Source organism: Rhodnius prolixus, unplaced genomic scaffold, assembly GCF_049639745.1.
Source record: "Rhodnius prolixus isolate KJV_2025 unplaced genomic scaffold, Rpr scaffold_15, whole genome shotgun sequence".
Taxonomy (NCBI): Eukaryota; Metazoa; Arthropoda; class Insecta; order Hemiptera; family Reduviidae; genus Rhodnius; species Rhodnius prolixus.
In genome coordinates this window covers 1053550-1077216 of record NW_027411605.1, presented here as the reverse complement: position 1 = coordinate 1077216, position 23667 = coordinate 1053550, and the positions used below count along the sequence as shown (strand labels likewise).

The 23667-nt window shown below is 36.7% G+C and overlaps 1 protein-coding gene and 1 long non-coding RNA gene across 12 annotated transcripts in view; one reads left to right on the top strand and one right to left on the bottom strand.

The window, feature by feature from the left end:
• LOC141454940 (uncharacterized) overlaps positions 1–23667 on the bottom strand; it is a 300919-nt gene that overhangs the window by 5261 nt on the left and 271991 nt on the right. For all 6 annotated transcript variants that reach the window (XR_012459057.1, XR_012459054.1, XR_012459053.1 and 3 more), the window contains one exon: positions 3549–3655. This is a non-coding gene — a long non-coding RNA (uncharacterized lncRNA). The remainder of the gene's footprint in view (positions 1–3548; positions 3656–23667) is intronic.
• Positions 1–23667, top strand: part of LOC141454937 (uncharacterized) — a 552216-nt gene that overhangs the window by 404906 nt on the left and 123643 nt on the right. The gene's annotated exons all lie outside the window — the stretch shown is intronic.

Below are 23667 nucleotides of genomic sequence, written 5' to 3'. Positions count from 1 at the left end.
ACTAATCTAGACTTAAAAATGTGTTCCCATTTTAACTATTACGGGTTTATTTTTTTTTAGATGTGGTTTTACACTCAATGTTATGCTTAAAAAAAAATTTGTAGTATAGAGATACACAATAATGGAATTGCAAGCAGCAGAATCTGCTGCTCCTGTGTGGATAGGGTTCTAGTTTAATGCATGGATTTTACGCCGACCTAGTTTGTTAATGTGGTGTTTTGGAGTAATGAACCCTGTTTTCCAGCCGCTTATAAATTGGCTCTGGATTCACACTTCAGGGACATACACCAGAGTGAGTATAAATGCACAACCATCTCTGCAGGAAGTATTCATCTCTTTCATTCTTTTCCCATTCTAATATTCTCTTCTTTCTCTTTAACATTTTTTTTTCTTTTGCGCTGCAAAGACACGAAAGCAATATAACAAGACGTTAAAGACGTTTTTCAGCTACTCCTTAATAAAAGTTGATTCCTCAAAGTTGTTGTTCATGTTGTCTACGTTTATATCAGTTTTTATAGAATATATTTCATATTATGAAGTGCTACAATTTTCACAAGTAGGTAATGATTTTTCTTGCAGTTTTCCCTTCTTATTTTCAAGCTTTTTCCTTTTAAGTTGAAGTATTTCTTTCGCTTAGTTCATCTTTACTAGCAATTCTCCTTTTCTTTTTTGCTTTTGGCACATTCTTCATCCACTTATTGTAAGTATGCTACCGTTTTCACGCCATGATGATTGCTGACGATATATTTAATAAAAGAAGTGATAAATAGAGTTTATTTATTTTTCTTTTCCATACACAAAAAGAGTTTTCAGAGAGAAAGTAAAAATGAAAATAGAGACAAAAATCTTTTGGCAGAAAATACTGTTTAATATAGGGAGCCATTTTTCACTTTTACCACGAGTGTGTTTTTGTGCTGTTGAATGATACGAGTGTTATACCGAAACAAGCTCCAAAAGTGGATGATGTGTTCCAAGAGAATGTGTACGAGGGATGAAGGGTTGAAGTTTTTGGGGGTAGGGGGTAGCCGGGGATCTTGTAAGCCCTACCTGTGGGGGGGGGGGGTAGTTTGACCCTTTCTCCACCAACACACTCGTGATTCTCATCAAAAATTTACGACCACCAACCCCGGACCAACTGTTTGTTTCAGCTGTGATGAATTACGTAGCAACACAACTGATTGTTCAAGAATTTATTATAGCTTTTTAACTCTAATCAAGTTCTAAAGTGTGTACACTCGCATGAGGTACTCTGACAGTAGTAATTAAAGTTCTAAATTGATCAAGTTCCGGTACTGAGTTCAATCTGAAAGTTGGCAAAACTGTTTCAATTTTTTGTTTTGTTTTCCGGCGCATCGACGTCTGTGGCCATTAGCGCCTACCACACATTTTCTATTTTCTCATAGAAAGGCCACTAGAGCTGGGATGGTACCCTATTGGCCTATCGAGGGCTGCCACACACATATCTTGCTCAGCAAGGCAGGGTGGAGCCTAGGCTAACGGAAGCAGACCGCGCTCCCCCTCTTACACCATCGGTCTAGTCGACGAGGGGGAATGCGGTTTCGCCGATGGTACCATCCCTTATTTTCATAAGCTGACGTTTTTCCAAAATTCAAGCAATTAAAAGTACTTTGGGTTTTGCTTTAACTATTAATAAACAGGTTTGTAATGACTTATATAATAATATATAACATATGTAACTACGATTTAATCTAGTTCATGTATACAGGGTGAACCAGTAAGTACTGTCCATAGGCCTACTGTGTATAGTTCATCTAAAGTGGAGTTCAATGACGTATTGACCAACTTCATATTTTCCTCTGTTCTTGAGTGACGTCACTTAATTTTAACATTACTTTTTTGCAATAAAAATGTTATTACCCAGAAAGTTTTAGTCCGAATTCGATTCCGATGACACGGTTAGAAAGACAGATAAATTTTCTAAAAATTGATACCATTTTGAAGCATAAGTTATTCTCCAAACAGCCTCAATCTTCCTCCTGGATACTGGAAAAATAAAAGTAATCGAAATTTTTGAAGAAAACTCATTAGGCTCTTACGTGATCATTATCAGACCTAGGTGCTGGGCACTTTTTATAAAAGTTTCCTTGTTCAATGGGCTTTCAAACGGTATATCATTTTCAAGGATTCCTTTTATCTTCGTATGAGAAATTACGTTTGTTTTACAAGAAAACGTGTTCACGAGCACTCAAGAGTGTTAGTTTATCAAGTTGTTTAATTCATTGAAAACTCTTTTAGATGGACCAACAGTCAATTTTAATGTAGATTGTCTTAAAATAAGAAAGTCAAAGGTTAAAAATTGCACTTAAAAAAAACTCTCACTCTCTCTCTCTCTCTCGAATACACACACACACACACACACACACACACACACATACACTAATAAAAATAAAAGAACTCTTTAAAATGGCCATGTGTTTGTATGAAAACTAATTTCTTGAAGATTGAAAAATCACTGGAAGATTAAACATTATTTTTCGACTAGATCCTACCGTGAAAAAACCGGAAATAATTAAAAACAATAAATAGTTCAAAATTTTGGTTAAAATTGTTTTTTAAAGGCATCAAAAAAAGTAAAAAAAAAATCTTAAAATGGTTGAAGGAAGTCAAACATGAGTCATTTGGCAACATGTTGATGACCAGGGGAATGAATTCATTTGAAAAAAAAAATATCGCCTTCAATCAAGACTGATTTAATTGCAATGATGGTTTTTGAAATGAAAAGAATTGGAGAGAAGTATAAATCGTGTTGCTTCGTGCAATGATGAAGGATGAAACAACTACATAAAGATGCTGTTTTTCTACAAATCTTAAAGACAATATACAATCACATGCTTCAAATCGCGGACTGAAATTAAACAGATTGAAGAATGAAACTCGAAGCACGCTAGTATGGTCATCATCAACCAACCGGAAATAAATCTTTGCTCAATCAATTGTTATTTATTGATTTATTGAATTTCTCGAAAAAAAAACGGTTTTTACATTTTTGTCAAAAAGTTTGTTTACTTAATGCCTCCTACAGGTAGCCCTACAAATCTTAATAGAAACTTACTTCCTGGAGGAAAAGTCAATTACGGGCACTACTACTGGGCAAAGCTGATTGGAAGCGAACACGCATTTAAGAAAAAACCATTTAAGAAGTGAATTTTATGGACACCTATCACCGGATTAATTGTGTAACGTACGAAAATTTCAAAACCTTGAACGATATTCGTAAAAGGTAGAAAATTGTAAATTGTTGATGTCTACAAAATAATTATTACTAGCTGAGTTACAGCTAAGGTGAGCCGCGCCTTTGATGAACAGAAATCAATAATGTTCTATGTACGTGAGTAGTTACTCTTGATGTTGAAAAAGATGCAAAAAAAGAAGAAGAGAGAGCTGATACTGACAGCATCTCTCTAGAGATAAGATGAGCTCTCTCTTTCCCCCATCCCTCAATCTCCTCTCTCCACACACCCTCATACACAATGGGCAACTATTGCAATCTTATATTATGCACTATACTACATATACAATATGCTTACAAATATTTTCTTCTCCTTTGATTATTACTTATTCTTCTAGTAAAAGAGAGATGCTGGCGATGTTGTTCTCATTTCAAAGTGGAGGTTACACTGCAATCACATCTGCCCTGAAAATCAAAACAAAACAAATTATTGTGAATCACAAATATGGCTTTTAAATAGGCAATTATGTTATTAACAGAATTTAAATAACATAAAATTTTATTGAAGTTCATTTGCACTTAACTGACTGCCATATAAATAGCTTTCAGAGGCTTAATTATATATCCGCCTGAAACAGCATCTCAGATCTTAGAACAACTACGGTTTATGAATGACTACGTACAATAATTATCTTGTGCCCAATTTTGATTTGATTGAAGAATTTTGTCGGCATAAAACAGTCAAGTTTAAAATTACATTGATTTTTGTAGTAAAAATTTTTATTGCATATGTTGATTCTTTATGAAATACCTACGGAGGGAAAAATAGTAAAAAAATTCTAAACTATTGTTTTAAAAGAAAAATTTAGCATTAAAAATCGTAATGGCGGATCGAGCAAGAGCCTAGTGGGCGTGTGTACTGGCCAATAGAACTGTAGGTAGGTGGGGCTAAAGCACGCTCAATTACACGCCCACATACCACTTCTACGTTCCGCCATTAAGACTTTTTAGGCCAAAAATTCATATCAAAAATGTACTCTAGAATTTTTTCACTATTCCCCCCCCCCCCATAGGTATTTAATAAAGAATGAAATTATGCAAAAAGAAAATTAAATTATTTTAAAGATTTGTTTTACGTTTCACTTACAATTACGGTTTATGAATGATTGCAGAATATGTTTTATTTCAATTATCATGTGCCCAATTTTGATTTGATTGAAGAATTTTGTCGTATTTAGGTACACAAAATATTCGAATATTTTCTGCCCGAGCAAGTAGATTTTCTCTTCCTAGGAGCTTGTTTTGAACTCCTTTATTAGTTCCTCTTTATGCAATGAGAGAAGACTATCAGGAGACTAGCACTGCTCACTGAAATAGCCTCAGAGCTCCAATGAATGATTTAATTGATGACGCAACTTTGCAAAAAAAGGAGGGGATGAGAGAGAATGACGTATGTGTTTTTTTACAACCAAAGAGATTATTCCTCCAAGTGTAGGCGTCTCGATTTTGTTGTAAAACGTAGACAAAGAGTACGCTGAAGACATTGAGCTAGGTAGTAAGGTTTAGGCGCACTTTAACAGCTGCTTCCATCTCTGTCGCTTCTTGTCTTCTCTTGGCCTTTCCATTTTCTTTCACTAGAGCTCCACTCCCCGATTCCCTTCTTTCTCTACTTAACTCAGGCCTGTCTCAAACAAAACTCCCAAGCGCTAGTTTTCCTGATACCCTATCAACAAAAAAAAAAAAAGAAAAAAGAAAAAGGGACACAAACTTCCTTTACCTCGACCAATCTTTGGTGGAAAACTCTTCCTTCGATCAGAATGAGATCACTCCTGGTCCCTTCTTCTGACAATAGACAGGAAAACTCTAACCTCTTTTAGTCTCATCCTCTTTAAATCCTTAGTAAAGTAGGAGAAACCCTTTATTCCACTTATCTAATCATCCCTTTTTCTTAGTGCGTCTCTCTAAATCAATTGAATCGCCTCCAAAAAATAATCAGAGGAACAGTTACTCAGATTTAGTGAGTTATAAACTTATAAACTAATACTTCAATAATACTTAATATCCGATTTTATAAATTCTGGACATCTTCTACTTTTCTATTTTGAAAATTTTGTTTCGCTTCAGTCGCTTAAATCACAATATTTTGTGTACTACTCTCCTGATGTACAGTTTGTAATCTAAAATCTTCTCTGAAAGAAAGCTCCTGGTTTCGAATTATTTACACCCAATACTCTTCGCTATCTTCTGTAATATTCTTTAGAGAAATTTTATAACTCCTGTCCTTCGCACCACTCACTTTCAAATTCAAAAGAATTTCTCCATTTTCCGTATGATCCCCAAATTTTAAGAAACAGAAAAATCGCCTCCAAAAATCTGCTATTTCTAAAGATAAAATCCTAGAATAAGTTTTTTTTTTGTAACTAATACTTCCTGCAGTCTTGGAGTCTTGGAAATGCCAATGCATCAGTTTTGGATCAACGGTTCCACCATTCAGCAATGCCGTAGCTTCCGCACACTTCTGGGCTGCCTTAGAAGTTTAAGGGTGTTATTTATTCCCTTCATGAATTAACTCATTCCCTAATCACCCTTCTCTGAGCATTTCTGGTAAAGGTCCTTCTTTAACTATTTAACTTTTTCTCGAGCAAAAACGAGTTTGCTCAAAAGGACAGCTGTTACAATTGTCCAAACATCTCTTATAAATCGGTTTGCTCAAACCAATACGGATCTGCGAAATCGAATATAAGGATTTGTGCCTAGCTGTTCAACATCCTAAAATATTCAAACCTTTCAATTTAAAATATTTCCCGCAATCGTCTATGCCCCTTTCTATGATGTATCCAACCCTAACCATTTATTCATAATGTGACCTCAATATTCCTTGCCTGTCCCGACGTTAACCCTCAATCTCCTACAGGAAATTCCACAACAGCTGATCTACACATTAATCGTCTCTCTCTTCTTGAAAAAGCACTTATGGTCTTCTACCTTGTAGCAGTCTTAAGCTCGTATAATAGCCTCGAGATTGACTCGACTTCTACTCTCGTTCAACAAACTTCTTCCTCTTTTTTTTTTTTTTAAAGTACGCCACAAATAAATTTTTCCCATACCCAAAATATTTTTCAGAAAATTCAAAAATCTTTTGTCACTATTTTATTGGACTTTTAAATATTATGGCATTTTGAAGTCGTTACAGTAACCCTCCACGCATGTAATACCTTCTCCAGACACTAAAATGAATTTTATATAATTTTTAATTACGGACTAGAGCTGTCTGGGGTTCAGCCAAACTAAAAAACATACGGACAGTACAGGACAATTCAATCAAAACTACTGCCGACAGATAGTTGACGCTCCTTTCTACGTGGACTAACCTCACTCTTCACAACGACCTCAACATCCCCATTCGTACAAACAACTCGCCAAGATTAAATATCGAAAAATTCCGTACTACTCTCTCCACTTGCTCCAATCCTCTTGTACTTACTGTCTTTCGCCTTCTCTGACAATCCTCCTAACAATACTACTCGTCGACTGAATCGCGAACAGTGGCCCCGCGACTTCCTTGAGGTCTGAAGACTTAATGATCATTAATATCCCGTAGAGAGTGCTACCCACTGGGTAGTTTCTCTCCTCCTGTTCTTCACGTACCAATTGATCTTGAACTTCCTGATCGTTATAGTTGTTACTACTGTTACTGATGATTGCAGCACCAATAAAACGAGAAACGAAAAAAAAATTACTAAAGTAAGATAGAGAGGGTTGAGAAAGTTAATTTCCTTTTTCATATCCAGAGGTCGTCTAAACAGGAAGGTGTCTTAATTTCGCAGATCTGACTCGATCACACTATTTCCGGGGGAGAGAGGGAAAAGACATCCAAGTAACACTAGTTAGCCATCAAATTGAGTGAAAAAGCAATGTGTTAATTGCCCTTTTGTGTATTATATATATATATATATATATATACCTCAATTTTCCTTTTTTTTATCCTATCCTATCAGCACGCTCCATCGTAAAGTAATTGCCATCGTACTGGAGTATTTACAAAAACGAATACAGAGAGTCGGGGAGTGGTTCGTTGTTAGTTTTAAAAACTTTTTTTTTTTTTTTTCTGGTGGAATAATGGACACGATAAAGTTCATTGACCTAAAGCTAAACCGGAAGTATAGTTACGTATTCATAAAGTCCACGTGTGTATTTGTTTTTCCACATACAGGATTAGTGTATTCAGTATTGGTTTGCGTACTTCCTAATTTAGTGTCCCCATAGTTCGAAGCTTAAGAATTTAATTTGTTCCCTATTTCTTTTTCTTTTTTTGTATTCACTTCCTTTGATCATCCAATGAAAATTGACTGAATTTCCGCTTTTGTAAATTGATTCTGTTGGCGAAAAGCACAAAATAAATAAATAAATAAATACAAGCTTCTCTCTCGCACTTATATTCCATTCATTAAAATTAAAAAAAAAACACAAACCTGCAAGGGTGTCAGAATGTTATGCTTTAAAAGGGTTGATAAGAAGGGTGCGTGTCAGCATAAGGGTGGTTCTCGTTTTAACAGCTTATGAATGCGAGGGCTTCAGCTTTTGTTATATATTACTGTTAAAAAGTACACAGGGCTTCCTTTTTTTTGTGTCTGTGTGAGTTTATTTCAGGGGGGTGGACCCTGAAAAAAAAGCTGACCTTGATGGGTGATAAATCAGATGTATTTTGTATTTTAAGACAAAACACACCTGTCCGGCTATTTGGCGCTTAATAACACAGCATGATTTAGTTGGCTGTGCCATTAATGTCTCAGAAACCTCCACTGGTAAAACTGCTAACACCAAATCTTCAAAACCCATGTGAAGTGCGCAGACATTGCTAATTACCGCCTCCTCAAATCTCTTTGCATTTCTTTTGCTTAATTACTTTCTCTTGCTGTAAAGATGATTTGTTGCAATCATAAGGAACTTCACTTTATCGTCGTTGTGTTATCACCTTCACTCTTCGTCGCATTACTCTTTCTCCAGTCATCTATAACCTTACTTCTTTACCAGTAGTGAACATTGCCCGCTACCTTGGGCTTTACTTAGACCGAAGACTTTCTTAGAGCCCCCACACTAGACTTAAAAGAACAGAATTGAACAGACGCTATCGGCTACTTAAAAGACTCTTAGACGACAGCTAATTTATACATCTATTTTGGGCGTATGGAATAGAGCTGTGTGGTTTAACCAAACGCACCAATCTGCGAAAGGATTCAGTCCCTTCAATCTAAAATACTTCGAACTATTGTAAACGGTCCATTTTATGTCTCCAACCTGGATTATACACACTGTGACCGTAACACTCCTTTTGTCACACAAGTTGCTAAAACAAGATACAGAAAACTCCACTTCAACCTGCAGTCTCATATAAATCCTCTAGCTAAAAATCTTTCTTCTAGAACTCTTCCTGACAACCCGACAAGACGCCTTAAGAGACAGTGGCCTCGTGATCTCCTCTCAAGTGAAGAGAGCGACTAACCATCTAATATTTGGGAGTGTTACCACTGGGTAACTTCTCCACTCGTATACTTCTGTTATTCAATGTTACTCTGTTATCACTGTTACCTATAGCGCTAACGCGCTGATTGTAGCATAAATAAATGCAAAAAAAAAATCGTCGTCGTCTAACCCACAATATCTGCTATGTGATTTTTTTGGAGATTTATGACTAGTTTTACAAACCAAATTTTCGTATAAAAAGACAGCTATGTGACTCTAAGCATTCATAATGTGAACTGTGGTCACTAAATATGCTCTGTGCACCAGCTAGAATATTGTCAGAATAAAAACTAAGAAAACTAACGTAATCAAGTAAGATTACGCGAGTATCTAACCACCAATTTTCAGAGTCTATCAGACCTGGTGATCCCACTATGAATGATATCTGAGGATTTTTATACAGGATCTAATAGTGGAAATATGCTTCAAACTTCCACCATCCACATGATTATACGATATAAATACTTCCTCAACGAAGGCGCCTTCCCCTCGAGAGTATCCTGAACCTTCAAAATTGTATGATGACGAGGACCTATTAGGAGAAATAACACGATCTAAGTTCAATTAAGTTACAGGTAACTTAAATCGTTAATTGACCGTGGACTATCATTCATTTTAAGATTGTTTAAAGCAGGGGTTTCCCCAACCTGGGGGGTGCTGGACGATAATCCAGGGGGTTGCAAGAAAAGTCCAGGTAAATAATAGGATATTGTTATTATTATTCAAATAATATTTTTCATATTTTTATTTCTGATGAATAAGATATCCATTGAACTAGTTAGAAATCAGTTGTGAGCAGATCGCATACTACGTGAGTTATTAAGTGGAATAACCTGTGATATAGTTACCTCTCTGTTTACTTTTACAAAATCAGATGTCTTTGGTTCGTTATCTGTAATCCTTGTTATTGGACTTAGAATTTATTCTTGAGTTAATATAAATTTCAGGGGGTGTGAGGTTCAAGTGGAAATTTCTTTAGGGGTACAGGCCGAGAGAAAAAAGATTGGGAACCACTGGTTTAAAGTATAGATTGATTAATGCCAGGTTTTTGTTTTTCATTCAACAATAGTGTAAATACTAATGTAGATTAGACATGTTTTTCAACTAATACCTGCTATGTAACCAATAATTGACCATTTACAATCTACTATGAGCACAAATTACTCGTAATTTGGTAATAATAAATAAATTATTACAACTGAATAACTAATTAATTAAAGTATGCCATAATAAGTTAAATTGTCCTGAAATCCAGTACTGAATCCATTAGGATCAAGTCCAGATTTATTTTTGTGTGTATTCCAGGTTTTAAGATAGAGAAGTTTGTTTTGGTTTGTTGAGAGGTGTGGCGTGTAATAGAAGAGACCAACAGTCATGGTTGTGTGAGGATTTGGAAGCGTAGGAGGGAATATGCACACGGACATTCCTGAGAGCTCTCAAGGGAGAGGAGAACGGGAAGCAGAAAAGCAGGATTGTATGAGTGTATGCCTCCTAACTTGTTAGCGGAGTCCTAAAAAATGAAATGGTTTAGGTTTGGAGGCGGCTAATTCTTTGGATCCCTAATCCGACAGATATTGGAGGCAGGCTCTACTTTTTATCATCCTCCTTTTTTTTTTCTTTTTTTTTTTTGCTCTCACAGGGACCAAACTGTCATGTTCCTGCACTTCACCCTTCATACAACACACCTTCTTTGTCTGCCCAGTTATATAGCTTGTCTACAAAAGTGGTAACCAACAATATCCTTGTCACCGAAGCTACGGCAATACATCCCTGATTGGCCCAGATATCTCAAGCATCCCTCGGTCTTTTACTTACACTGAAAAGAAGTCACATACCGTAACCACATAGAAGAATGCTGCGAGCCCAGAACTGCTGGCTATTCTGTCCTACACCTTTGCGTAGGTAGGTTCAATCTATCTCTCTTTCTAGCCCAGCCACTCTCCAAAAGCTCTGTTCATAGGGTGAACCCTTTTCCTATACCTTGAGTCATATAAATACACACGGGTTTACACCCACACATAGAAACGTGTGTAAGGACAAACGGCCCTTGACACGAGATGAAAAGGGTGCTCACCAGGCAAAAACCTTCTCTTTTTTTCCCCCCTTCAGCTGAACAGCGTTCCCCCTGCACTACTCCACCCCTCTTCCACCAATGGCTGCAGCAGCACCCTAAAGTATGCTACATTTAACAGGGGATGTCTACTCTTCTTCTTTTGTCCATTCTGTTGGACTATGAATATGCGGCCACTATTGAACCTCATGTTCTTCCGCTTCATCTTGTCATAACCGGCGGCCTTTTGCAATATTGATGTCCCTCAGATTGATATCCGCCGGCGATAACTACAATTCAAATAACTTTGTTGGGGCAAAAAAATTACTCATCGTAAAAATGTGTTGGCTCGATTTTCTCTAACTTTATGAAATCTTCTTGAAACTCACGATTTGTATTAAATAGTAGTTGACTTCCATATTAATTATACATTCTATATTATACATGTTGAACTCGTGATCGTTAATACTCTCAAGAAAAAAAGGCACTATACAATTAAAAGTCATTAAACAAATAAAATGCTATGCAAGAAATAATGCGTCACATCTAATAGTCAAAAAAATTGCTTTAAAAACACGCGGCTTTCTTTTACTAAAATAAAATATTTCCTAACATTTTCTCAAATATTTCAGAGAGATCAGAAGTAAATGTTTAAAGTGCAATTTGTAACCTTTGACTTCCTTATTTTAAGACAGCCTACTTTAAAAATTGACTACTGGTCCATCTAAAAATGTTTTCAATGAATTATTATTGTTATTGTGTTCTTTTTAAAGGTGCTCACCATCTAAGGTCCTTCGCATCTGACAATACTTCTGAATGACACTACACTAGTTCATTATATACTACAACAATCATTCTACTAAAGAAACTCTCATGCGTAGAAATACATTCCAACCAAATAAATACAATCACACACATTAAATCTAATCGCGATTTGTGATGGAGTACTTGATATTCCTCGCATCACATTAATAACCTAATCTAAGATAGAAACTTATTTACATACTTTCATAATTAGAGACTAGCATAGTGTCATATGAGACTATATAAATCTATGTCTTTAAGGTATTGCAAGGCTTTCCTTGCATTGTCTTCATTATCGTCCAGTATCTCTTTCAATGCCAAGTTTAAACCCATGTTTAACTTCCGCCTAGCCCATGTATATCTGGCACATTCTACGAAAATATGATGGACGGATAGTATTACATTGCAGGTTCCACATATGGGTTGCTGCTCACTTCTAAAGATATAGCATCGTATAGGGTTAGCATCGTATGGTCAATGAATTAAACAACTTGATGAACTAACACTGTGGTGTGCTCATGAACCCGTTTTCTAGAAAAACAAACGTAATTTCTCATACGAAGATAAAAGGAATCCTGGAAAATGATACACCGCGTTTGAAAGCCCATTAGACAAGGAAATTTATATAAAAAATGTGCCCAGCACCTAGGTCTGATAATGATCACATAAGGGCCTAATGAGTTTTCTTAAAAAATCTTCGATTACTTTTATTTTTCTCAGTATCCAGGAGGAAGATTGAGGCTGTTTGGAGAATAACTTATGCTTCGAAATGGCGTCAGTTTTTAGAAAAAATTTATCTGCCTTTCTAACCGTGTCAACAAGAATCGAATTCGGACTAAAAACTTTCTGAGTAATAAGCATTTTTATTATAAAAAAGTAATGTTAAAATTAAGTGACGTCACTCAAGAACAGAGGAAAATATGAAGTTGGCCAATACGTCATTGAACTCCACTTTGGATGTACTACATAAAGTAGGCCTATGGACATTGACTTACTGGTTCATCCTGTATATTTATTTTCTATAATTAATAAACTGGTGATGTTTCTGGTTGTGATCTTTTGTCGAATATTTCCGTACGATGCCTTGCAGGTTTGTTGCAGTAATAACTGTACTACTGACCTGGAATCGTACGGTGAAGGAGGTTACATGGTGTTACTTTGAGGAATGACGTAAAAAGCACAATGATCTAAAAGGTTATTAAGACTTGAGTTTGTTTACATAGTCTGGGCGTCTGTGTTAGTGTACAATGTTTTGGAACTGAATAGCAATCTGGTGCAACATCCACATCAGTGGTGGCTCAGAGCACATACGCTAGCTCTTAATGCTCATAAGCGGATCTAAAAGCCTGCTAAGGGAGTCTAGTCCCTTCCAGTTCTGTCCTTAGTAAAAGAAACGGTGTAGTAGGGGATCCGTTTCTCAAAATCGAGCAAAAACTAACGAATGACCACCCATCGACCCATCAACCCACAGTAGACTCTTGTGATTTCTTTGGTGAACCTTAGACTCTCTAAGTGCCCTTCGATCCTGGTTTCAAGTATCCTCCACTTCTGGGTATTTCGTGTAAAATGCTAGAGACGGGTCAGTGTTGGGTCTTCCCATCGGATCCCCGAAGAAGTGGCTAGCCTAATTCCCTCTACTGCGTGCTCCAAATGAGAGACAAGTTTAAGAATTAACAATATGGAGAAATTACTCAGGAACCCCGCTGAACCCAATATGCAACAATAACAGCAAATGAAACTGCATAATTCAACAATATTTTCTGTTCTAACAAACATCAGTTTTTTTTCTCTCTGTTTCAAAATTTCATTCTGCAAAATGTATGCAAATCATATATTTGTCATGTCGTTTTTTTCTAATCTTAATTTACATAAAAATAGCTACCGCACATGTCTGCTTTGGGGCGGGGGCGGGAGAGAATAGATAAATGAAGGGGTAACATATTTTACTGCAGTAATTTTGAATATATAATTTCATGAAAGAATGTCTTCATTGAACATTACATCAGGCTATGTACATGGTTTTCATTGTTTAATATATGGTTTGTTACATGAAATTACACGAGATAGAAGCCGGCAAATAATATGTTGGAGCTTGTTTATATGGTAATGAGATTTTATTTTATTTATTTATTTATTTTTATTTTTTTTACACAACAGCTTAACGCTTTTCACTGCAAAATTATAACTTAAAATAACTTTCAGATATTCATTAAGTTCAGAAATTACGAAACACGCTTAGTTCTTACAAAGATTGTAGAGTTTGTAAAATACAATACATTACGCCAACATCCTAGGTCTCTAACCAAATATCCCATGACAATATAAACACAATAACATCTGGGAACCCATACACACATACACATACACACACACACACACACACACACACACACACACACACACACACACACACACACACACATATATATATATATATATATATGTTTCTTGCAATCACAAAGTTCACATTCCAATTATTTAGATGATATTTAACTCACCCAATTAATTAAAATTTGAGTATATCCAATGCAATATAATAACAAAACACTCGAAATTTTGACTTGAAATATCCCAGTTGGAAATGTTCAGAATAGTATGAAATTTTGCTTGATTGAAGACCTTATGATACTCTAGAATTGAGCGAAAAATAACCACTGAATGTGCAATAGAAACGAAAATATAAGAGGTTGAAATTTAACAATTACTCAAAACACTCGAAATATCCCAGTTGGAAATGTTCAGAATAGTATGAAATTTCGCTTGATTGAAGACCTTATTATAACTCTAGAATTGAGCGAAAAATAACCACTGAATGTGCAATAGAAACGAAAATATAAGAGGTTGAAATTTAACAATTACTCAAAACACTCGAAATTTTGACTTGAAATATCCCAGTTGGAAATGTTCAGAATAGTATGAAATTTCGCTTGATTGAAGACCTTATTATAACTCTAGAATTGAGCGAAAAATAACCACTGAATGTGCAATAGAAACGAAAATATAAGAGGTTGAAATTTAACAATTACTCAAAACACTCGAAATATCCCAGTTGGAAATGTTCAGAATAGTATGAAATTTCGCTTGATTGAAGACCTTATTATAACTCTAGAATTGAGCGAAAAATAACACTGAATGTGCAATAGAAACGAAAATATAAGAGGTTGAAATTTAACAATTACTCAAAACACTCGAAATTTTGACTTGAAATATCCCAGTTGGAAATGTTCAGAATAGTATGAAATTTCGCTTGATTGAAGACCTTATTATAACTCTAGAATTGAGCGAAAAATAACCACTGAATGTGCAATAGAAACGAAAATATAAGAGGTTGAAATTTAACAATTACTCAAAACACTCGAAATATCTCAGTTGGAAATGTTCAGAATAGTATGAAATTTCGCTTGATTGAAGACCTTATTATAACTCTAGAATTGAGCGAAAAATAACCACTGAATGTGCAATAGAAACGAAAATATAAGAGGTTGAAATTTAACAATTACTCAAAACACTCGAAATATCCCAGTTGGAAATGTTCAGAATAGTATGAAATTTCGCTTGATTGAAGACCTTATTATAACTCTAGAATTGAGCGAAAAATAACCACTGAATGTGCAATAGAAACGAAAATATAAGAGGTTGAAATTTAACAATTACTCAAAACACTCGAAATATCCCAGTTGGAAATGTTCAGAATAGTATGAAATTTCGCTTGATTGAAGACCTTATTATAACTCTAGAATTGAGCGAAAAATAACCACTGAATGTGCAATAGAAACGAAAATATAAGAGGTTGAAATTTAACAATTACTCAAAACACTCGAAATATCCCAGTTGGAAATGTTCAGAATAGTATGAAATTTCGCTTGATTGAAGACCTTATTATAACTCTAGAATTGAGCGAAAAATAACCACTGAATGTGCAATAGAAACGAAAATATAAGAGGTTGAAATTTAACAATTACTCAAAACACTCGAAATATCCCAGTTGGAAATGTTCAGAATAGTATGAAATTTCGCTTGATTGAAGACCTTATTATAACTCTAGAATTGAGCGAAAAATAACCACTGAATGTGCAATAGAAACGAAAATATAAGAGGTTGAAATTTAACAATTACTCAAAACACTCGAAATATCCCAGTTGGAAATGTTCAGAATAGTATGAAATTTCGCTTGATTGAAGACCTTATTATAACTCTAGAATTGAGCGAAAAATAACCACTGAATGTGCAATAGAAACGAAAATATAAGAGGTTGAAATTTAACAATTACTCAAAACACTCGAAATATCCCAGTTGGAAATGTTCAGAATAGTATGAAATTTCGCTTGATTGAAGACCTTATTATAACTCTAGAATTGAGCGAAAAATAACCACTGAATGTGCAATAGAAACGAAAATATAAGAGGTTGAAATTTAACAATTACTCAAAACACTCGAAATATCCCAGTTGGAAATGTTCAGAATAGTATGAAATTTCGCTTGATTGAAGACCTTATTATAACTCTAGAATTGAGCGAAAAATAACCACTGAATGTGCAATAGAAACGAAAATATAAGAGGTTGAAATTTAACAATTACTCAAAACACTCGAAATTTTGACTTGAAATATCCCAGTTGGAAATGTTCAGAATAGTATGAGAGAGCGCGGAGCAAGCAATCAGGGTAATAGCCACTTTCTGATGTCAATACCATCCCCTCTAGCATCGTTCCTCGATGTTTTTAGGTTTACTCTCCTGAGTTAAAAGAACCATGGGGCAGTTCTAGGAAGAGAGCTGGCAATTAGCTCCTACAATTCAAGAGAAATTTGAGTTGGTTCTAGGGTAATAACATCTCCTTTGAATACCTAGTAATTATACTGGATCCCTAGGCATATACGCAGAAGAGCGGGAAGCCAACAATGATGGAGAACTATTTCTTGGCGTGCTATTTATAACTATTTAAGAATAGTTCATATCACCATTCTGAGGGGAATTTTACAGAGCAGATGACCATTCTTTCGCGGAGCAAATGACCAACCAAGTAACTGAAGATGGACCAAAAATCAAGGAAAAGAAAACAGCTTCAGCGAAGACAATTGGTAGCTGAAATGTGAAGAAGGCATTTTTATTCTTAACTAAAATCTAGAGACAAATATAGTCAGAATTCAGGATAAGATGCATGCTTGTGGCAGATATCCAGTGCTGCTACGAACATCCAACCCAATTATTACGACATAGAAAATGGAATTAGTAGTTTGCAGCATAGAGATGTTAGTAAAATAGGGCAATTGTAGATGTTGTTTGTAACGTGAACTTTACACACCTATAAACATCAATTAACTTACAGGTAGCATGTGGTAAGAACGCCCTGGGATGGTGGGTTTAGCACATGAAGGGAGTAGATAATAAGTAGTTTGCATGATACTTCAACATTTAGTTACTAGTATAGACCCAGTTAATCAGGAACTTGATTACCCAATGAAGCAGGCTTGAAAGATCCCTCTATGTGCTTCTAACACGGACACATATATGCCTTGCAGAATATCGCCCACGGGCAAGACCTTTTACCAAGGAGTAAGGACGATAGAAGATCTAAGTCTGGTTAAATAGAGGATAGTAGAGGACTGTGACTTTACTAACACATCCGCCACTTTGTTTATACAAATAGTCGGCCCAGTTCATGCAAATTGTCGTCGCTTAATTTACATACATTGCCCGTTAGGGTGGTAATATCGGCCACTGCTTCTCACTAATTAATAATCAAATAGATGCGGTGCACAATCTCGAATTATGGACCTCCTCCACAGGCTGTATAATTTTGTAACAATAGTTAGGTGAAATAGTTCTTACTTTTCTATTACTCTACTAGTGACAGGATTGTATTTGAGCAGATTATCGATATTCCTAAAAAAAAAAAAAAATTAATTTAGCATAAAATGTTGGACCAGGGATGAGACTAAACCAATGAAGAGTAAATAAATAGTGGAAAATCTGTGCCCGAGGACTGAGTCTGAACTGTTCGGCTGATCGGATAGTTTTGATTGGTGAACACTGCCGATTTGTTCACCAATTGAGCAATACGATATGGCCGGCCTAGAATGCAGAGCTCTGCTAATTGATGGGATACCTTAGTGCAACCAGGTATTCACAGACATTCCGATGACACCTTGCATCAGATTATTGCGGCCAACTATTCACCACGATTTACCCAATCTCTCACATCTCTTTCTCTCTCTGTCAAACACACACACTGTTCACCTCAACATTGTCGGAAAACTACATCTCTGTTTATTCTCCGAAACTTATCTTTCCATGACATTATCTTATTATACGATATATGTTTTTTTTTGGATATGAGTTGTCAAAATTCGTCACTCTTTTAAATGCCACACCTCCTATCGTACTACACATTGCACAAATCACGCAATAGTATCAACCACTGATGAAGGCACACACATCCATACCGAAACTTTGGCACTAAGACCAAAGCTAGTGTTGTTGGCTCCAACCCTCTCCTTAAATCACTGGCTTCTCTTCCTAATCTTTTCCTTTATAATATCCCAATAAAATAAACGTTCCTCTATGAAAAACCTTGGTATCACTTTTGATCAAAACCTATCTTGGAAAAACCATGTTTCCCAAATCTCTCGTCGTTCCATCCATATCCTTAAGCAGTTTAATAGTTCCCGTCACCTTTTTTCCAATTAAGACCCGGCAACTCCTAGTTTCCTCTCTTATATTCCCCCATTTCGACTATGGTTGCTTAGTGTATGGCGGTCTTTCTGGTGATATTGAAGCTAAGCTCAAGCGCCTCATGAACTGCTTCATAAGATTTATTTTCAGCATTTCCAGAGACTCTCGCATTTCGCACTGCTACGATGAGTTGAAGTGGCTTTTTCCTGTCTATCGCCGCCAATATTTTTTGGCTTCTTTCCTTTTTCAAGTCATCCAGTCTCAAAGGCCTTCCTATATTTGCCAACTCTTCAAGTTCCAAATCCTCGATCCATTCTCGCAATACCAGATCTCGCTCATCCGATCTCTACATTCCCTCTCACCGTACCTCATCCTTTGACAAGTCCTTCCTAATACGTGCTACCTCTCTCTGGAACTCCTTGCCATCATCTGTCCGCCATGCTCCTACCCTATCTATCTTTAAATCCCTTCTATTCAGTTATCTCCTTTCTATTCAGCTTCCTCCGAAATTCTAATTGTTTCAATTTATTTCCTTAATTTCTGGTGTTATTTTTATTTTCACTTTTTGTAAATACTTATTTATTTATTTAATTTCTGTATGATCACAGGCCAAACTGTTAAGGCCTCTATTTGTACCTGTGTTTATTCTTAGGGGACAATTGTCCCAGAATAATAAATTTCTTTTCTATTTCTATTTCTATTTTTCAAGGACTACTCAAACCAGCAAAGCTCAACAATTAACTATAGAAATATGTTGAATCTTTTACCTTTGACAATATGTTTTTACTAATTCAAATATTGAATTTTATGAATTCAGAAAGGATATATGAATTAAGGTCCAGTTTACTGCAAATTGTAGAAGCTGATTTTTGAAAAAATCTTAGAGTAAGCTATAGTGCCCAGTTTTAGAAAACTTGGTGTTTTATCATAATCGTAGTGTTTGGAGGGGGGGAAATAAGGGAAAAGAGAACTGGAAACGATGTATCGGTATTTTTATCGTTGCTGATGGTTACGGTTGGCATGCCTGGATGGATTACTGCTGCATATTTGGTTGGTTGGGTTGGGTTGGGAGAACTGTTGAGTGTGTTTAGCCTCCGGCTAACAATTTATACCGGTATATATATCTGTCTCTCTCTCTCTCTCTGCTTACATGACGGCTTATTTAGCATTTTAAATATGATATTATTCAAATACTGCCACATCAATACAGGGGAGATTTGTTCTTGTAACTTTTTCGTTTATTCTTCTTTTAGTTTTTCAACTTCCTCAGTCTATGGCAATTTTAACAAACAATAAGAAATAAAAAAAAATTCAGACCCGAAAAATGAGCGCGCTGTCTTTTCGGGAGCCACCCGATGCAGAGATTGCAGTGCGAGGTTACTGGATAGAGGAACCCTAAGGGTAAAAAGGTTGGACTCGAACTCAGATGGTTCAAACTCATTCTTATCATTGGTCAACCCATGATTTAATCCTTTTTCTAATAAAGTTAATTAGGTTTGAATTTTTCTCAGTAAAATAAAGTCTTAATTTTGTGGGAAAAGCGTGAAAACTGAGAGGGGGAAAAAAAGTGAAAAATACCGCAGATATTCCATACTCCGCTGATCGTCTGTGGGTCGGTGGGGATAGTTTTAGCGCGTGAACGTGAGTTTCTCAAGATGGCGGCTAACAATGTGAAAAGAGAAAGTTCCAGCGGATGACAATAAGGGAAAAACTGTACGTGGAAGCATGCTTCTTTTTTGTGGTTACCTTGTGTACAGCTCTGGCAGACCCTTAAATCAATTCTGTAGCCAATAAGCTTACAATTGCCGCCGTCACAAAGAACCCACAAAACGATAGCCACTCTTCTTTGGATTAAACTTGGAAAAACGATTTGTTTGCCTTTTATTTCCGGTTTGAAAAGGAAAAACTAACGCCCGCCTTTATAAACACAACTAACTGGCAACAGATAAAGATGCCAAAAAGAATTTGGCATCAGCATCCAGCGCCGCGGCTACTTCACAGATGTTCTGAAAAATAATCTAGTAAATACGTTTTAACAAAAGGGGACAAGTTTTTGGCTAAATTCTACAATTGGGTTTTGTCAGGTCCTCTAGAAAGGCAAAGAAAGAGAAAATACATCAGATACGAGTGTATTTCTGTCCCGAATTCCGTTAGTCTTCTTTCTGTACTTTCGAACTCGAGGATCAACCATTTAGATCCAATTCTACTAGATGAAATCTCTTTCCATGAAGCAGTAGAACATTCTAGGCAAAATGCAGGTCAATCTGGGTTATCTACTCAATAAACTCTTTTCTCCAGCGCCTCCTCTATAGGGAGTTACATCGTCCTCCACATATTGGTGGCTAAACAGGCTCTCTTTGAGAAAGTTTCAAGATTAGCGAGTCGTCAGTGAGGGATTTCTGCCAATAAATGACTCAGATAGTTCTAAGATGCTTCAGTAGGGTATATTTCGCGCCATTACCAGGTAACCATCCAGAACGTTTTAGGAAATCAAAGGAGCAGACCGTTAGGAATAACCAAAATTCCTCATCCAAAGTTTCATGGATGGCTCTTAGAGAATCTTAATGCTCCAAGAAGGGGTATTTTTCACCCCTAAACAGTTCTATAGAGAAGAACAGGGAGTCTGCACCGGCTGGCAAAAATCCACACTTCCAACATCTGCCCCAGATATTTTGAGAATCCCTCCCTTTGCACACCACCGCCACCACCTTTCTACCAAAGGAAGAGGAACAGTATAACTTGAGGATGTCCCGAATTCCGTCTGTGGAGCAAATACTGTGGTGGGCAATTGTCTTTTTAAGACTTGCTCCTTAGCTGCAATAGCCTAGGAGCACTTCATTGTGGTGGAGATAAAATTGTATTCCCCCCCTCTAAACGCACTACTTAGAATGGTGAAAATTTGAGGCTGAAGAATATGGAGTTCTGGACGAGAAAGATAGAATAGAATAGATTTAATTAGGGCGGCCTCAAGGCCTACGCCACCGCGACCCCTATGGATCTATATTGTGGCTGCTCGACTTTAGAGCTCACCCTCCAGACCCGTCCGCTTAATCAGACTCTTAATTCTGGAGAGTGGCTCCTGGGTAAAGCTCTCCGGGCCTTGGTTTTTCCTCCCCGAGAAGTAACATCCTTAGCCATACAAGCCGCTCACACTGACTCAACACGTGCAGTGCCGTTTCCTCTTCTTCCTGACAGAACCTACAGAGGCTATCATCTGCCAGGCCCATGCGATGCATGTGCTTTCTGAGCCTGCAGTGGCCAGTTAATAGGCCTATAATTATCCTTATAGCCCCACGCGGCCTTGACGGATTAATTCTGCGGTCAGCCTCGGCGAATAAATAGCCTCTGATGAACTCCTCCGCCTGTCTCTGCCCAGTGGTGGCAAGACACCACTTCTGAGCCCTACTCTGCACCCATAAGTTAATGGCCGCAGACTTAACACATTTCGGAACCCCAAAGCAGGGCTGTGGGGCCAACGAAGTGTCCCACAGAGCCTTCCCGGGCCAATAAATCTGCCACTTCGTTTCTCTTGTGTCCTGAATGACCAGGTACCCAAACTAGAAAGACCTTATTCTGGTCACTAATTTTCTTCAGGGCACCCAGACAGTGGACCAGAAAGATACTGTCTCATGCTTATCTATGAACTTAAGTGCTGTGATTATTAAAATCCATGAGCATCATTAGAACTTAGATCTTGCCTATTTGATGTGATGTCAGACAACTTCTCCCCATTAGTTTTGAAATGCTACTCTGCCAAGCATGAAGAAGGGGAAGGTTAAGTAAATTTAAAGTTAACTGGAGAAATATTCAGCTTAAGCACACCAAAAAAAAAAAAGAAATCAGATAATAAATGAGGCGAAAACAGAAAAGAATCTGATTAAAGTTGGCTACAAGAAAAAAAACACAATCCTGTAAGAAAAGGCAAATAAAGAGGTAAATGAAAGAGAGAGAGAGAGAGAGAGATGAAGGCAAAAGAAAATTATAGTGAAGTTGAAAAGGTGTAAAACACACCTGATCCAATAAGACGTTCTCAAAAGGCTGGAATAATGTTTAAAGACTGCCTCTGACCCCTGTGGGAGCGCCAGTGTGGCTTGAGAAATACTAATATAAAGTGATGGGGGGATTTGTTGAAGTAGTTGAAGAACGGCAGCCTCCGACATCTCCCTCTCCCCCCCATTCTGGAGCGTACTAAAAATGAAAAGCTTGGCCGAAGATGTATAGTAAAGGACTAGGGTTACTCCAGCACTGGGCTGGAGCGAAAGAAAAGAAAAAAGTTCCTTCCACTTCTCTTCAATTTCCAGCTTCTTGGTTGGAGTTTAACAAGAAGAAGGAGGCAAGAATGGCCAGTCGTTTATTTTATTTTTTATTTTTTTTTTTACCATAATATAACCGCTGCTTCTAAGCTTTGGCCACCCTCAGCAGCATCTGTAACATCTGTTTTGTATTGAAAGAGCAAAAGAAATTTAACAATAAAACTTATTAGAGAAAGCTGATTACGTCTTTAAGGAAAACTGCAAGAAATAGAAGGAGAAAAACAGTGCTATTGATCCTATGTAAGTATAAAACTTCAAAAACCCTCATATTCTCCAGAATTCGGAGTGCGAAGAAATTGAAGAAGAAAATAAATCTGCTTATGAAGCACCCCTTACACTTTAATTTTTATGCTTACAATTTATCAATTTTCTTAGGAATGATAAAATACTCAGGGAATACTTGGTACTCTTTTCGAGGACATGGTCTGTGCACCGCTATACTCCCGTTTCCTCAGGAAGAGGTGATTTATATTGCCAGCAGAACCTTTAAAACACGAGCACCAAAAAAAAGGAGAAAAAGCAAGTCGTAGTAAGAAAAAGTGTCAAGTATAATATAACATCGGAGTATAACAGCAGAGTGGCTGTTATATGTGTCCATGTTGTTAGACAGACAGACGCGCACACTATTTTTATTTATTGTTTTATGTTTACGTATACGCACAGCTGATAACAGCACAGCGTAACTACCTACTTTTATATAAATTTTATATTTTATTACAAGTACGTGCGTTAACGCTGATAACTCTGTTTTCAGTAAAAATGGGAGTAGAAAACGGTTCTAGCTATTAAATGATAAAGCTAAATTATATTTTTTACAGGAAGGAGTAATTTTTTCTTATTACCACGGGGGAAAAACTTAATTAGGCAGCTTACAGTTTGTAGAACGGAAATTGTTGATCATTTTTCCGCTAGGTAATTTTTTTTTTTTTTTTTGGGGTTAGGTTGACCCATTGTTGGAAGCAGTCTGCAACCTATTCCAAGCATTTGGCTAAAAACAGTTCCTGGTTGAACAATCCAAATCTAGGTTGCTGTATCCCTTTTTATGGAACGCGAATCCTACAGGTGAGATTCACACAACAGTGTACTCGAGAAGTAGTTCAAGAAGTTGGAGGTAGC